Source organism: Misgurnus anguillicaudatus, chromosome 13 (assembly GCF_027580225.2).
Source record: "Misgurnus anguillicaudatus chromosome 13, ASM2758022v2, whole genome shotgun sequence".
Taxonomy (NCBI): Eukaryota; Metazoa; Chordata; class Actinopteri; order Cypriniformes; family Cobitidae; genus Misgurnus; species Misgurnus anguillicaudatus.
Window position 1 is genome coordinate 6,896,409 of NC_073349.2, and position 16,619 is coordinate 6,913,027.

Here is a 16,619-nt window from a genome sequence, read left to right on the forward strand (position 1 = left end):
TCAACTTCTGCATTTGCAATACATTGAAAAATGTCTTTGGATAAAAATGCGTTAACTTGTAATATCTAAATACTTAATTAACTTAAAAAATGTATATGAATTATTTTTACTCCATTTTTTTTACTTAACAGTTTTTTATATTTGACCACATTTGATACACAAAATATGACCTTATGGCTTTGAGGGTACAAATCAAAACAAAGACAAGGTGGGCAGTGACTTGATTTTATTTATACAAACCATATCTTGCATAAGTCAAATATTTGCATTTCTTATGATGTGTAAACATTTCTAAAAATCTGAAATATTGATTTAGCCATGCATCCGATCTTAGTAAATCTGACGATAGTTGGTACCACAAGGAAGGCAATAGACTGTACAGTTATCACCTGAACAGGGTTTGATCCCTCCCACGAAACCATACAACCTACTACCTCACCCTGTCAAGGCACCCAAACGTAAACATGGCTCCACCACCAGTGGCATGAATTTACCTGATCAATAGTACATAGGGAAGTGTTTTTATAGTCATTGTTTTTGTTTGGAGGTGTAAAAATTACCCACTTCACCTTCGTGTCATGGTCAGCCACTAACTTCTGCCATTAAACATTTACATTACATTTACTCATTTAGCAGACGCTTTTATGATATAACAGTGGAAGCAAATCAAATCAGCAAAAGAGTCTCAGTAAACCTAACGCAGAACACAGAGCTATAAACACTTCATTTATTTATTTAAATCATTAAAGGGACAGTTCTCACAAAAAAATCTGTCAATATTTACTCACCGTCATGTTGTTGGGACTCACCACTGACGCCCATAGTAGGAACATTTCTATGGAAGGCAGTGGTGCTCCAAAAATTTTTGGTTACATTGCTTAAAATATCTTCATTTGTGTTCAAAAGAATTAAGAAATTTATACAGATTTGGAACAACTTGAGGGTGAGTAAAAGATGACAGTTAGGTGAACCATCCTTTAATGCTTATGTATTTTTATGGTCAACATGAAAGGCATATGAATTGGATTTCCATAATGTGACAGATTTATAAGCAAAACAAGATACCGGTATTAAAACTGTGAATAGATAAGTGCAGTTTGATGGGTGCGGTCTCCTTTTGACAGGTAGTTGTAGGGAAGGGGTTAAAAATGGGAAATTATTACATTTTGATTTAAGATTACAATGACATTTTTTCTAACACACACTGTTGAATTGTATAGTTTTTTGGGATGTATACCAGTGCCGGCCGGTGACTTCTCTTCCGAGAGGCGCAAATTCAAAATATGTGTCATATGAACCACGTGCATCATGCGTCATTTCAAAAAACGTGCCTGCAGCATATGCATCGAAGAGATGCTCACGTTTGCAAAATACTTGCAAAACACTAACTTAACACTAGGGCTGCACGATAAATCGCACGCAACTGTCACGCGCATCTTGTCAGTAAAGCCGTCCTTACGAAAATTAACCATAGTTTTACTAGAGTTAAAACCAAAAAAACAAGATGACTACAGTTTTACCACAATTTTTTTTTTTCGTAAGGACAGTTCCTTGATTAGTAATATATTGGCATCAGCTGCTTTCAGATGGAGCGGCATTTACTACACAGAGCCTTAGTTCACTGACAAGCGGGGAAATATTGCATTCATAATCGCGGATAAATCGCCTGCGATTCCCTTACGAAAATGAACCATGGTTTACTACAGTAAAAACATGTTTACTGTAGTAAAACCATGGTAACCACAAATAACCATGGTTTTGACAACCAAAAAAAGCAGCTGATGGCGATATATTACTTATCAAGGAACCGGCTTTACTGATGAGATGCATGTGACAATCGCATGTGATTTATCATGCCACCCTACTTAACACTAAACACTGATTACACATGAGATAAAGCGAGTATCTGGCAAACACGGGCGTCTCTTTAACATGTGATGCACATAAGTTTACATGACGTGCTGAACACATGCTGCATACATGTTGTGACGAGCTTTGCATCATGTGCCCTCGAAAAAGGAGTCACCGGCCGCCCCCCACTGATGTATAGTTAGAAAGGAAATAGAGTGCTGGAGAGATTAAATATTTTTGTATCCCAGATATTAGAGGGACACTGGTTCTCTTGCTGAAAAGCACACTATTTTTTCCCATAGACTTTTGGATTATCGCAAAAAATAAGCTCTGTGTTTAAAAAAAAATTAAGACACAAGTTTTGTCAAACAAGTTTAATGCATAAGTCGTAATGTGTTTACTAGGAAAAAAGACGAATAAGTATTTTTATTAATTCATAAAATGTGAAGATTATCTTGTTTGACAAAAAGTGTAAATGTCATAAACTTTTGTTAAACACAGAGCTTATTTTTTGTAGGGCTGTTCGATTCCGGATTTTTTTGGAATCGATTCCTGTTTCTGGAATCGAAAGAATCGATTTCAAGAATCGATTCCTCACTGTTATTTACGAGTCTTTTTTTATACCAGCACCATGTCTAAAATTGTTGCGTCTTACCGTGCCACACAGCGAGAAGCTCTCTAACATTACACAGGGTGTGACAAAGCGACTGTTGCAAATCCATTTCCTTCATATTAGACGTATTGCGAGTGCTACAGTGCTTGGTCATAAATATAATGAGGCATTTACTTCAGGGATTTGTCACTTCTGCTTCCTGCGTCATGTGTAGACAGTAGACACAGTGTAAAGACTAGGAATATGTTCATCATATGCGGTAAATTCTATTTACATACATACTGTACATACCTACACACGTATAGCCTACGCTTATGTATGTAGAGAGAAGTTGGTACATATATCTCATCCACAATCATAAAACTATAGCTAAAATCCCTGTTAAATTCTAAAAGCATTTTGATCAGAAACAGACTCATGCACGTTAAACTTTAAAAATAGAACCAGACTATGTTGATCTTGGAGGCATTCTTCTTCGCGTAAGTGTGCTTTATTGTTGTTGTCGACTGAGTTATACTTCTTGTCCTAAACTACAACAAGTAAGATCAAACCCCGCCCAGCATCCGATTCTAAATATTTCATTGGATCAGTCATTGCGCTGATTGCCTACACAGGTGACGTGATTGTGTTGACAAATGAAACCGGCTACAGCCTAGATAGCAATGAGTCGGCGGACCACCGGCGGTGGTCTGGAGGCAGAAAGCGTCATAAGGGCGTTATCGTAAACAGGTCTGACGGCGGGCGACCGGCGGCAGCCGTTTTTGCATAAATTAAGCAGTCGGTGCTGGCGGCATCTCGCAACAAATGGGAGTGACGCAACAAATGGGAGTGACGTATTCGGCGGCAAAAGTTTCATCCCCGCCAGCGGGACGCACCTATAGCTGACAGCTTGGGGCTGGCAGCATAAAGAAGCCATGCGGATATTTTTTGCTATCTGGGAGGTCGCAGTTTGTGTTAAAAAAATCTTAAAGACCCTAAGGTGAATCGACTCCAACCTTTGGAATCGACTCTCAATTCCTAACGCCTCAGAATCGATACTTTTTTTAATCGATTCCCAACCCTAATTTTTTGTGATAATTCAAAAGTTTATGGGAAAAATGAACAAGCTTTTTAGCGAGGGAATCCGTGTCCTGCTCCAATACGTCATCCTTGCGGCACTCTATAGGGTGTATTGATTTGCATTTCATGTTGACTTTAAAAATCATACCAAAGAACAGAGATGGAGAAGCCTAGAATGTTGCTGTGGGTTCATTCACAGGTTACCTAGTAGGAATTAAGGACAGCATGGACACTCGGTGGTGTTTGTGGATGATTTGGCTGTCACCTTAGGAAAGACAGTAGATTGTATAGTTATCTCAGTGACAGAGCACAAGGCTCCACAACTATTCAATCTACTACCTCAGCCCCAAGAACAGCAGACAGTTAACCAGCAGACTTTAACCAACCAGACCGCCGACTGCTAGAATACCTGCAGAGATAGAGAAGTTTGTTAGTACAGCCATACGGTGAAACTTTGTGGTAACTGGAATTCACCTAACAGTATATTTATAGGACGCTAGGTTGTCAAGTAGTCATATACAGTAGTATACAGAATGACAAAGCTTTAAAAGCTTGAATTAGGCTCACAGTATTAACTATTATGCTTTATCAAATAAAATACACCTATTTTATTATAAATACTGTAAAATGTTCAAATATAGCTAAATAAATAATAAAAAAAAAAATGTGACCCATACACTTGTAGCTACAGTTCACCTTACAGTTCAGGATTCTTTATCATGGCACCAGTAATTTTAAGCATAAGCGGTTTTTCATTTGGATTTGTGAAATAAAAACTTCTTTAGAGGTGTCATCAACAGCCTTACTTAATAATCTAAAATGTCCTCATAGATTAAAATGCCACTTATTTCTAAGTTAGTTGACAAAAGAAAACAGTAGTCTGAGAGTCCAGCAAGTGTTTTCCAGCGTCACCGATGCTGAAAAACTATTGAACACGAAAGACTGTGGAGACCGGTGAGAGGAGTTGAACGTGTTGAGCGAGGATACAGGCTAAAGGAGGAGGAGCGGTAATTTTGAGACCAAAAGAAATTACTCACTCGTTCTAGCGAGGCTGGCATAGGATCATGAAAACGTCTTGATTCTTCGCCAGGAATTCACACCCGTTTTGCCAAAAACTGAGTTAATTCCAACAGGACAACCCTGCGTAGGCTACGCTTTTGAAGTAAACAGACGATGTAAAACATGGCTTCCCCAGCTGTCTCCTGTAGCTTTACCAAAGCTGTGATTCTGCTATTCTGCTAAAAATGAGAGAAAACAAAATGGCGTCCTTTCGGCCATTTTAGGCTACGGGTGCTGTGCATTCCCTGCAACCTCTGTGAGGTGTGCCTGATAAACCGTTCACGCGCTCACTATTCTGAAAAGCTGTTTAGAGGAGTAAGATCACGCTGGGGGACACAGTCTGGCATCAGTACAACAACCAGATTCACCCTCGAGTCAATAGCGCTCTTTGACGCACAACAAAAAGTACAGACATGCTGCACAAGTGTATGAATAGTCCATTCCTGGACATTTGTGATTATTAAAATCGTACTTATTTGTATTACCTAAACATTCAAAGGAGTCGTTAGCATCCATCCTTAAGTCTTGATTAAATGTAATTTCTTCGTGTACAAACCCATCAGGAATCCCTTTTAAACACTAATTAAAAGGCTAAGCGGGACAACTCCGAAACATTTGCCAAAATAAAAACAGTTATTGTGTTGCGTGAAGAGGTGGAACATGTCTGTTTTGCATAAATAAACATGCAAATCTCTTCCAGGGAATTGACTTTCAGTAATTTGTTAACATACAAAAGTCCTCTTATCTAATTAGCATACATATGCTCTTTCTGGCACATTTGGGGGCGACAGTCATTGAAACGTTTTGGCACAAGACACAGTCTACTAAAACACAAAGAAACCAAAGAGATGGTGACTTTCTTGGACAGGTTTGCTAAAATCAATCCACTACACCGAAACAACCTTAGTTGCTTATTTGCTAAAACCTAATGATGATAATTTTATTCATTCTTCAGTTTTGCCTGCTATGCAATTGTACAGCCGTTAACCTATTTAGACAGTGACAACATTAAATGTTGGAAGATATGCTGATGTGGTCTGACAGATGTGGCATTTGGATCATTTTGAGATTATGCCGGTCCCCAGTGTACGCTATAATCGGCTTGATGGAGACTAACCAGTGATTTTGGTGTTTTGCCAGATATTTAAATCCATTTTCATATGTAAATGACCTTTTTGGTACATTTACAAAATATGTAATATTGGGCCATATGCAGGCCAGTTGCTGCCCTAAATATTTGTGCCATAAGACATTATAGGTTTATCCTTTAGTGTTGACAGCGGGTAGGATTGAATGTTAAATCACAAATAAATAACAAGAGATGGTGCTGAAATATTTATATTTGTGATGGCCATTTCGGATTCTACGAAGTTAATGGGAAACTAGAAATGTGGCAAGTTCTGCATCCAGCTTGAACCCTTTAAAATCTCGTAGATTCCTCCACCTTTCAAATGCCGGTCCGATATTGATCCTAGTTTTATTACGGTCACGGTCGCTTTCTATCTTTCTTTCCTTCTTTTCATTGGTTGTTTTCCTAGCTCTGGTTGTTAACCGAGGAATCGGAAGTTTGTTAGTGAATGTTCTCTCTGCCATCACGCTGGGTTTAAACCAAAACACCTATAACTTCAGGTGGATGCACGTGATATTGTAACGCGCGCGAGGGGGAGGGGGATCTGTGGCGCGTGCAGGTACTGTGATTGACAGGCAGATTTTACACAGCCCTGCGCTGATTGGACCAAATGAACCGGCCTGCGCTGATAGTAGGCTACAGGAGCATCATATAGTGCCCTCTCATGGCTGTAGATGGTAATGTTTTATTTTGGTTCATGTTAGTCAGTATGAATTAATTTTGACATATAAGTCGCACCTGACTATAAGTTGCAGGACCGGCCACAAAAAAAGTGCGACTTATAGTCCGGACAATACGGTAGTAATTGTTGTAGCCTTAGCAAATGAAAATAACTAGATATATATTTTTAAACAGATTCGTAATGTGGTAGATTTATATATTAACACATTTTTTAACAAAGAGTTATTAAATTAAAATTCTTGGTTCTGTTTCAAAATCTAGTAAGGTGTCTACTACTAACTGTACAGTCTTGATAAAATGCTTAAAGCACAGGAAACACTGCAGGATTTTTGCCCTCCTATAAGATCATTACTGGGGATGTGCAAAAATATCGATACAGCTTACTATCGTGATACATTTTTTCCACAATAGTGTATCGGTATTTAAATCTCTACTATCGATATTTAAAAACCTCATCAAATCCCTCTGTGTGCGTCAAACGACCTCCTCTGCCGCTGCTGTAATTGTCGCTATCCAGCTGTCTGTCATATACGGCTATTCGGTAAATGTCTCAGAAGTTAGCAGGAGTGAGAAAATGGCAGAAAATTTGAAAACGCCTGCAGCTTTCAAAGCCAACGTGTGGAACCACTTTGGCAAAAAAATCAGCTCTTTTTTACATTTTTTATAAAAAAAGGGAAAAGTATCGCAATGTATTGCAACATGCAACGTATCGCAGCGCATTGTGATACTTATCGTATCGTGAGGCCCTTGCCAATACCCAGCCCTAATCATTACCGTATCACACTGTGCAACATGGATCATATAAACTCGGGTACGACAGGCATGTAGACTGTACGATGATGACATGGAAGCTTCGGCGGCTGCGTCACACGTTAGCGCAACGTCACCAGGATGCGCTCGTGGTTAACAAATACCAGTACGCAGGCCGTGGCAGCAAACACACTGTACGGTGATCATCCTGAATATCTGACACTGTCAGAAAACTATTGTAGGCTATCTTGGAAGCAAGATCGGGAAAACGGCGGTCTTTGAACCTCTCTTATTGTACAACATAGGACCACCGATAAAGAGCCACGATCACAGATATCGCAAGATTTTTTCACGATGGCAATCTTTAGTCTGGGACAGCCAATAATCGTGCAGTGTATCCCGGGCTTTAGATAGGCAGCAACACTTACAAAGTGCACTATATAGTGTTCTTCAAGTAAAGCACACAGGAGGCTTACAAATGATATAAATCCGCTTGTTAGGTCTGACATCCACGCCACAACTTTAAGGTAAGAAACTGCACTAATACACTCCTTTTTCCACTCATTGTACAGTAAAACTACACTGTAAAAATACTTTGCTGCCTTAAGCATTTTTTGTTGAATCAGCTTAGATTTACAAGTCATTTCAACTTACTATTATTTATCTTGACTAGAGATGAGTTGTTATAACTACAGGTGAGTTGTTTTAACTTATAAAATATAGTTGAAGAAAGTAAATTCATTTTATAAGTTGTAACAACTCATCTCTTGTCAAGATAAATAATAGTAAGTTGACATGACTTGTAAATCTGAGTTGATTTAACAAAAATATCTTAGACAGTCAGAAAGTTATTTCTATTTTATGAATTGTTAAAGTATTGGTGTCCCAGATGCTGTGAGCTTGGAGAACGTAGTGTGCACCATGGAATAATTAATGACGGGTCGTTGAATTATTCGTAAATAATGCACACCCAAGGTGGTAATGCAGCACGACGCGAAGCAGAAAGCATTATGTACAAACAATAGATAAAGTATTATTTTAAAATTGTATTTAGATTTTAATACTTTTTTGTTATTAAATAAATCATGTTAATAAATTCAACATTTCTCCCCCCTGCCTATCACTATTGGACTTTGTCACAATGCATTCTGGGATTACCTCCATTGTGCACTATTTTAGAAGGCGACATGGTTTATGTTTTGCAACCACGTTCGCTTTGGGTCCTGTGATATTTAAAATGCTGTCTACATATCGTGAGCAGCTTTACTTATTTTAAAACAAAGCTTATCACTATTATTTAAAGCATATTAAAAAGCATTATTTAATTTTAAAACGAAGTTCTTCTGTTCACAACTCCTTACTGTGATATACTGTGAAGACTGACAAAACCATAAAGCAAACATTTGCCTTAAGACATTTACCCCATCACTTCCGAAGGTTGGTATATGCCAATTCTCAAAGCTCAGCCCCATCTTCGTCTCTCAATAGTGGCCTGCCATTTTTACTGCCCGCATTTGTTTACGCTTCACTTACTTTATGTTATACAACCTAATGGCATATCCATACACCAAGCATTTGCTAAGCACAAAGAAACATCTTGCTGCTCTGCAGATTTAAAAAAAATGAGAAACGAGGCAAACAAATCAGATCAACAAATGGCGTTTTATCTTACCCAGTATTGAAACGACACAACCGTTAGCCCCTGTGATCGTCCAATCACTAAAGGTAAACAGGCAAATCAATTAGCCTGCTGAACGCCTCCTACTGTTTTGGTTGCCAGGGCCATACGCGATTACGACAATCACTGAGATTAAACAACAAAAATGCCTCGTGAAAAACTGGCATTAATTCCTTCGGAATGGACTGAACGTTTGGCACAATGTTAGCGAGTGAGAAATTGGATGAACGGTACACATTTTTGTTTTCATTTTAATTTTCTCCCCTCCTTTCTGTCTCTCAGTCTCTGAGTCTGGTGCCAAGAAAGGGGTAGCGCCGGTTTGCCAGGCTGAATTTCAATGAATGCAGAAGAGGGTGATGGTAGAGTAGTGAAAGGTGGGGAGATGGTGGCAGATTAAGAGCCACAATTAAAAAAGCAGAACTTGAGACAATGTTATTGTGCTGTGTTCATTTAAGATAGGAGAAGAGCTTCCCCATTGAAAATCCCCTTTATGTCCATAAAGGTCCTTATTAACCTAAATTAAGCTCTATATCAAACCATTTACATTTAACAAAGTCATGTATGTCTCATGAGCAAAAATTTACCGAAAATTTTCTGTCTTTGATTATCTAAAAGCCATCCATCATTTTGACAAATTACACTCATAACTTGTAAATGTAATTCCAAGCCCTGTCCAGCTAGTGGCAAGTGCAAATTTGACTTAATGCAATGCCGGCAGACTGACCTAAGTTCTGCAAGTGAGCGATTAGTAAGCACTGGTCTCAAAACTCTCCTGTGATACTTTGATGTCATACGCTGATAGATCTGTGCCGCGCTGATCAATCTCTAAAACAAAATTAATACAGCAACAGTACTTCATCTTTCTGAGGTAAAGACACAAAATCTAATATCAGTAGAGTCTGCATTAATATGTTCTGATCGTTTCAGATACAGTACAGTGTCATAAAGATGACTGCTTTTGATGATTGATATTTAAATCACAATAATGTTTTGTTATTTGTTTGCCTGTTTAAGCGCATACGTTAAGTATTGGTTATAGGGTGTTTTACCATCTTCGCTGTCATTGCAGAAAAAGCACATTTTTTATCTGCTTCATTTGATGTTGAACAGGTAAAGTGACGCGCGGTCTCCGATTATCTGTTTAAAGACGAACATTTTAAATTATATCCTCATAAGTTCATGATTAAACATGAAAATGTGAACTAAAACAAAAGCTACAAATTTTAAAATTTATTATGACTGAATTTTCACGACCATGTCTGTCAAAGTGGCGAATGAAAAAGTCTAAAGCCTGGGATACACTGCAGATTTTGCCATTTTATGAGATCATTAAGGGGTCGATCACACCGAAAGCGCTTATGGCAGTTGCAGGTGCCTTTTTTGAATGATATTCTATGGGCAGGGAGCGTTTGAGCGCTGTTTATGTGCACCTTTGCGCTTTTTGCCGCCAGCCGCAGCAAGCGCTTTTGAAGGAGCGCTGAGAGCGGAGAAACGCCCGACATCATTTGCGTCTTTCCATTGTCCAATCGAATGAGGGGAGAGGCGGGCCTTACGTTGTGGTGAGGGAAGTTTACAGTTGCTTTGAAGAACCGGACTCCACTCGCTCACTCTTTCCTGCATGTTTGTGCACCTCTCACCCTCAAACAAGGTCAGAGCAAGCGTCCTCTTTTTAAAGTTTCTGCTAATATGACAGTTAACAGCAAAAGAGCGCTCACGCTTCAATATTTGATTGACAAGACAGCTGACTCAATGATTGCTTAGCAATATAAAAAGCCGCGTCGCACTTCTCTTTTTTTAAAAAAAGGCAGTGCGTCAAGCCTTGTGTTTCCAAGCGTTTAAAGCGCTTAAACCAGAGTTCGATTGCTCAGTTGGTGCAGTTCATTTGGGCAGGTGAGAATGCAGCAATTGAATTCTGGTTCGCACCAAAAGCGGACCAAACAAGCGGACCGAGACCACCTACGCTTTCAAACGAACACTAGAGCGGTTCGTTTGTGGTGAGAACACGATCCGAGATCGAACCGACCTAACAGCAAAAGTAATGCGCATTTTGGACTAAACCAGCTGCCGTAGTCAGCTGCGAAGTGCATTATTGTATGAGGAAGTGTTTGTTGACAGTTTCTATTAGCAATATTAGCACAATGACAGATCACGGACATACCTGGTGTTGCGAAGAGGTGCAGGCGGAGCCTGAGAAATTTGGTGTCTTCGCCGTTTGTAGTGCATTAAAACGTTGTTTTCAAGCCGCATACGTAATTCATTCTGAAAATTATGTATAATGCGGATCAGAGCAATCAGTGTGGTATGAAAAGGAACCAAAACTGCTAAAAAGTTTGCTTTTGGTCATCTTCCGAGGGGCGCGAATTCAAAATATGTGTTCGGAGTGTCATGTGTGTTGCTTGTCATGTCAAAATGTGTGTTTGTTGCGTCATGTTCATCATGCGTCTTGTCAAAATAAGCGTTTTGCGTCGAAATGGTTTATGATAAAAGAGACGCTCACATTCACAAAATACTTGCAAGACACTTAACTTAACACTAAACTTTGATTACACATGAGATTAAACAAGTATCTGGCAAACAAGGCTATCTTTGGTCGCAAGACCGGGAAACAGACGTCTTTGAACCTCTCTTACTGTACAACATAGATTCAAAGATTAAGAGCCACGATCACAGAAATCACAACGAATGTTCAGGGCTCAACCCAAATAATTTTTTGTACGGGCCCGGTTGGGCCAGTGTTTCAGGTTTTCACTTGCCCTGCCAAAATTTTCACTGGCCTCAATAAAAAATGTCAGTGTGACATTTAAAAATAACAATTCAAAAGTCAAATATAATTGTATGCAATAGACATGTTACAACAAAAACGCTCCCAACTTTTCTGCTTTACCTGTAAATTGTGCAAAATATTGCATTGTTTCTTTCGTCGTGTTTTACCCAAGTAAATGTCTGCTTCCAATATGTTAAATAATATACATTGATGAAAATATATTTTAGTGACTGAGGGTCAAGCACTGGCCCCGATCGGGCAAGTAACAATACTTTTTACTTGCCTGAATGTCTTTCACGCTTGTCCCGGGCTACCGGGCAGTCCTTTATTTTGAGCCCTGATGTTTCACATCTTTCGTCTGGGACGGCCAAAAATTGTGCAGTGTATCCCGGGCTTAACACAACCTCTACTCATAAGTGACGGAAATATGAGATACATGAACAAATGAGATGCACAGTATGTGGTCTATTTTTTTTTTTTCATTTTTTACTATTAATACTGCTGGTGTTATCTTTTTAGGTGATATCTTCTCATCTAATCTTTTGTTTGTACAGCTGTAGATCCGCATTCTCGGCGATAGTGAGTTCATTCCTAGCTAAAATAGTGCAGGACGAATTGCTGCACGACTTACAGTAACACTTTGTTAAAAAAGCCCACACACACTGAAGTTCAGATCTGGCCAATTTTGATTATTTCCCACATATCCGCATAAATAGCAAAGTCGTCAAAATTATGCAATTTCACAGGTAAAGACTATAAATAATTTCAACAATCTCCATGCATTCTGAGATGCTTTATGAATAGCATCTGTTGATTTGATTTTCCTTAAATATCCGGTTTAACTGGTTTAATGACTTTTAAATGATCATTTGAGCTTTGTGGAACTTCATTTGTACAACAAAAGATGTATAGTATAACAAATTAAAACGAATTCATTCAAGACTTTTGACCAGCAGTGTATAGCGTGCTTGTATGAATCGCTCTACTGTACGTTATATAGTATACATTAGGCAGCATTGTTCATACAGTACATTCAGCACAGCTTAAAAGAGTTAAGCTATTGAAAGCCATAAGCGTTTTACAATATCATTAATCATTCTGCTTATGATCCCCTGTCATCAACCTACAGGGAAAACGCCCTTATTGCAAAAATAGCGGTCCCCAAAAAACAGGAAGCAGGGCTTGGCCTGACCTCGGCTGACTCTGTCACGCGGTCTCCGGAGAGCATGCTGTTATTCATCGAAACTCAACGATAAGAATGCTGCCTTGCCTTGTTTATACAGAGACCTTGCAGATTAGACTTACATCTCTGACCCTGTCTGGGCCCGTAATGTAACTAATAGGCACTGAGCATATGTCACACGTCTGCGCTTTTGCGCACAAACAACTGCAAGTAAAGTTACTTACATGTGCAGTAAAGTCAAGCGCTGTAAGGGTTAATCTTGTGTTTGCCGTAGAACAGACTTCCTGCTTGTAATATTGGATCTAATTGTCAACGCTACAGTAAATGTTGCCAAGCTGCATGCGAAAGGAAAAAAAGAGAAAATATGAGGCTACATGATAAGTTCATCTGAGGAGAACAGGGGGTGGAGGAAATGGTCTCCTTTCCGCCCGCCCTCGTTCCATTTTTTCATGCTGCCATCTCTTTCTATCTCACAGAAAAATAAACATGTACATACAAACGTGTTTGCCTTTCTCCCGAGCCTCTTGTTTTACTGTACAAAAGCAGCTAATTGCCTGCCTGACAAGTACAGTAATATAACAAAAAGAAATAATATCCAGGGAAATCCCTGTTCTTTTGTAGTTAAAACATCATGTGTTATTTTAACCTAACACCATGCACAGCTTTGTACAGCTTTTACACCTTTGTTCGCTAATGCGCAGTCAACGTTTGCTGTTGTTTGGGTTTGCATTAAAAATCCTTTGCGCAGCAAATCCACTTTAGGTAAAATACCCTAAGTATCATAGTACACAAACACGTGGCATGACGACGCCATCTTGAGTGCTTTTCTTTGTAACATTATTTACAGACGCGAGTTGGACTCTAATAAAATTTATCGATGCATCATGATTTTTAGTAATGAATACGTGTCATTTGTCTACGTTGTAAGTGACCCGGTAAAATGCAAATCGGATACTTCTACTTTCTTTTAAGAAATCGGATCTCATCAAGATAAGATAAGTTTACCGATAAAACGTATTATGCAGATCAATCTTTTATGCTGATCAAAAATTTAGTCAAGTTACCTTAAATTAAAATATGTTGTCAATTAAAAGCACCACACCTATTTTAAATTATACTCTGAAATATTTATTTTTGCAAAAGTGCATTTCTGCTACTCCTCCTTCATGTCTATATAAATATACTTACGTACCCATTAATGTTTATTTGTTCATAAACATTGTATTTCTGTAATAACCGTTGTATTGTTTTTTCTTTCCTATAGTATACATAAGATAAACTTAGTTTATGCTTTTTTTTAGTGTATATCACTGTTTAGCCTTCATTCGTTCTTTCTTCATATAGCAAAAAATCACACAGCTAGTATGCAACAATAAATCTCAAAGGGTTAAACAATTCGCTTACACCACAGGCCATCCACAAACAGTAGTTATATCCATAAACATTACTGTGATTTCCCTCCAAAAGATTTAAGGAATTAGCCAAGAACCAATTGCGTGTTTTAACATTTTCAAATCGGAGCAAAAATCAACAGCACAGAAGGACACAGAAGTAAAAGAGCATTATTCCTAAGGCACATGTACCAACGAAGAACCTACCTTGCTTTGGTTAATATACCAATAAAAGCCCTGAAAAAGTACTAAATCAAGATATAAAAACATTTATCTAATGTACATCAACGATTCCTAACGATTTAGTCGTTTACCGTACTAAAAATGGCGGAATCCGAGGCATGGGCTCAGGGCTGAGGTGGACACGTTTACAAGTGGAAGACAACGTTGAACAAGAAAGCTAGGACAGTGGGTTAAAAATATACTGTATAGCGATGATGCTTAAAGAGAATGGGTTTAAAAGGTGAAAACAAATATTCTATGCAAAATATCAAAATACTGAAGGCAAAAAATCAAATACCTGTAAGCTAGAGGGTCGATGCTTAAGGCTATAAGAAGGCACGCAGGGGTCATGGCGACATGGAGAGCAGACTCGCATTCGTGCACATAGTACGGCTAACTGGGGGAGAGAAACCCAGAAATGTGCTGCCACTAAACATGCTCTTCCACGGGGTTGTGGCTGAAGAAAGAGCACGTAGAGCGGCCTCCTCTTCACCCGCCTCACCACAAGCTCTTTCTCCCTGCCCACTTTGGCACAGGATGCTAAGAGAAAGACAGAAACTAAGAGAGAGAGAGAGAGAGAGAAAGACACTGAGCACCAGAAATGAAAGAAGCAGAAATCATGAAGAGATACGGTTTGCCATGCAAAAACAACAAAGGACAATCATTTCTACTGTGCTTGATGAAGAATCTAGTGTGCTAAACATGCGTCTTTAAATCACGTTTTTATCAAGATTGGAGAGGGTTGTCCTGCACCCAAGAAGTCTGGAAAATATGGGCCAGGATCGATTATTTAGGGAGAAACTTTCTCAGGTCAATACTTACATGATTTTTTGTTCCCTTTAGCCAAAGAATGTGAATAAGCTCTTCTGCTATGAGTCAAAGTCTTCTGTGGTTTCCCCAAAATATAAATAACCTCAGCCAAAGAAGTGCGAGAGGACGAAGACTTGATTCTGTTCACTCCTGAGAATGCAATGATCGCCTTTGTCAGCATTTGGCATCCGTCCCAGGTAGTTGCAGTTATAGTCCCCGCTAATCATTATACACATCCAAAGGCTGTTCGTTCACTGCCTGTGTTTTGGATTTCTTTGTCATTCATAAGACTTCCTGGGAGAGCCTTAACAGACATACTAGACTTGGTAGATCCCGCTTGCTTGACTGATTTTTGTGGTTTTATGACTCACAAGTCATGTTTGACATCATTACCCAAGTCGCACTTTGCCTGCAGTCATTCGGTTGAGAGCAACGAAGAGAAAGACATTCAAATAAGCACTAGGGAAATTACTGAAATTAGCAGCACAGTTTTAACAGAACACTTGCAAATTCTCAAAGTTCAGAAGGTTCCTGCAGGTCCTCAAGCTCCTTACCATGAAAGAGGAAGTTACTAAAACGTGTCAGTCATTACGGTGACAAACTTCACATGGTCCTCTTTCTTGTGCAAGAATGTTTCGATGTGAATCAGGGACACGCTATTGCACACAGATGGCATAATTTCAAATAAATCCATGCTTCCCCAGCTTGTCCCGTCTGCTATCAGGCAGTGTCCTGGGCAGCACAGCTTGTGACGTCATCATTCCTTTGTTATTGATGCATTTACATATTTCTCATTAACTGAACTCGCTGAACTCTTCACTTCTCTGCGTATCCGTTCCATGTTCAACTCTCCCAGAGTGGAAAAAACATCTTTCTTAAACATCTTTTTCGAATGGCACCGTGCCAAAGCAGGAGGGGGGGTGCGAGTACAGAAGGAAATCCTTGATGCAAGCAGGGCTTTAGCTGCAGACAAAGATTTATTCCGAGTTTTTCCTCCCTCTCTTACAAATTTGCGCCCCGTGTCTCTTCCTGTCGATGTGAGGGGAGGCTGTAAATGTTTCAGCTGCGCCGGCAGAGGCTGTGTCATTTGGCAGCAGTTCAAAACAGCATTGCTTGATTCCAAAAGCCAGCCTGCTTGCCAGCCGGACGAGTTTGAAAAGGCCACGGTACACTCCGCCCATGTTTGAGAGAGGGAGAGAAAGAGAGAGAGAGAGACATGGGGCACAGCTACGCACCGTGGCTCAGCCCTTCCCACTCTGCCATACTTGGCAGAGCAGCTTTTTTTCATGTTGTGGACGAGGGGAATCTAGGTCAGACCCTGTGTGTCTGCCTTGGGACGGATCAGAGCACCTTTTCATGTGTGCGAGGTGCACACCTCACAATTTCCTGTACATGTCAAGCAGTGGACTAAAAGCAGGACCCTGACAGC

The 16,619-nt window shown here is 39.5% G+C and overlaps 1 long non-coding RNA gene across 2 annotated transcripts; it reads right to left on the reverse strand.

Moving 5' to 3' along the window:
• Positions 1-211: 211 nt before the first annotated feature.
• LOC129430750 (uncharacterized) lies at positions 212-16,204 on the reverse strand. 2 transcript variants are annotated; one of them, XR_008639606.2, is made up of 3 exons: positions 15,203-16,204; positions 14,679-14,938; positions 212-3,932 (listed from the first exon to the last, which is right to left on the reverse strand). It is a non-coding gene; the product is annotated as an uncharacterized lncRNA (long non-coding RNA). The 2 variants fall into 2 exon arrangements; XR_008639605.2 differs by having other exon boundaries at positions 12,992-14,938.
• Positions 16,205-16,619: the final 415 nt, after the last annotated feature.